Raw genomic sequence first — 1,406 nt, forward strand, 5'->3', positions numbered from 1 at the left:
TTATTATTTCAAATATTTTTCTGCTCCATTCTTTTATTTTTTCTATTATTCAAATTGTACATATGTTACACATTTTGAAACTCTCCCATGGTTCTTGAATGTTCTGTATTTGGGTTTTTTTTGTTTGTTTGTTTTCATTCCTTTTTCTCTTTGTATTTCATTTTGGGAAGTTTGTAGGTTCTTTATTAAGGTTCCCAAATCTCTGCTTACATTACCCATCTGTTCCAATATGTTGTCTACCATTTTCATTACAGCTCTTAACATATTAATCATAGTGATCTTACATTCCCTGTCTGATAGTTCCAACCTCTTTCTGATATCTGAATGTGGTTTTAATGATGGCTTTACCTCTTCAAGCTACTTTTTCCTGCCTTTCAGCCTACCTTACAATATGTTGCAGAAAACGAGTCATGTGGTGTTGGAGGTAATAGATAAATAGGCTTTAGTGTTAGAGTTTATGTTACTCTGTCTAGGAGTTGGGCTGTGTTTAATGTTTGCTGAAGCTTTTAAGTGTCAGAGATTTCAAATTCATCTGTTGTCCTTGCTTTTGTCTCCCTCTTGACATTGGGCTTCCCTTTGTACTCCTCAGAAGGAATCTGGATCTTGAAACTCTTTCAGCTCTAATTCACTGCTGTTATACTGGAGCCCTTTTTGGTGGTGGTAAGGTGTGAGATAGGGGAAGTGTTGTATGATTTTAGGTTTAAATTCTAATGTGCCTGTTCTTGGGACTGTGACAATCACAAATCTCAATCCAGTAACACATTTTTTCTCCTCTTAGATGATACAAGAAGATTAGAGGGGGCGGGAGTAGGAAGAAAGTCCTTACCCCAGGTGGATTAAGGTTCTGGTAAAATCTTTACTCCTGGAGGCTATTTACTTGTTATGAAAAATGCTCTGGACTAATTCTACAATAATTATTCTTATCTTTTGCTTGCCAGAGGAATTCACCTTAAGAATCTCATGAGTTCCTAGATATAAGGCCCATGAATGTGTGTCCCTCACTCACTGTCCCAAGGAAGTTCTCATTCTCATGTTAGTCCACACTCAATCTCCAGCAATTTGTCAAAATTAGCATTTAGGTGTTCCTACCAGCTAATGGTTCCAGTAGCTTGTACTCCATGTAAGTAAATCTTGGCTATTACCCTCTGGGTTGTCTTGTCTTCTTCAGATTTAAGGGTGAAGGTTTGCCCTACAGTCTCAGTTTTCTAATGGGTACTAGAAAAATTATTGGTTTTCAAGGGTTTTTTCAGCTTTTTCTTAGTGTAATGATGGGAATGATGACTTCTAATTTCTTTACACATCACAGCTGAAACTGAAAGTCAATAAATTCAATTTTAATATAATAAATTTGAGGTTCCTCTGATATATCTAAATGAATTTTTTGCTAGAAAGAAAAGTTCTTTTCT

Source organism: Pseudorca crassidens, chromosome 5 (genome assembly GCF_039906515.1).
Source record: "Pseudorca crassidens isolate mPseCra1 chromosome 5, mPseCra1.hap1, whole genome shotgun sequence".
Taxonomy (NCBI): domain Eukaryota; kingdom Metazoa; phylum Chordata; class Mammalia; order Artiodactyla; family Delphinidae; genus Pseudorca; species Pseudorca crassidens.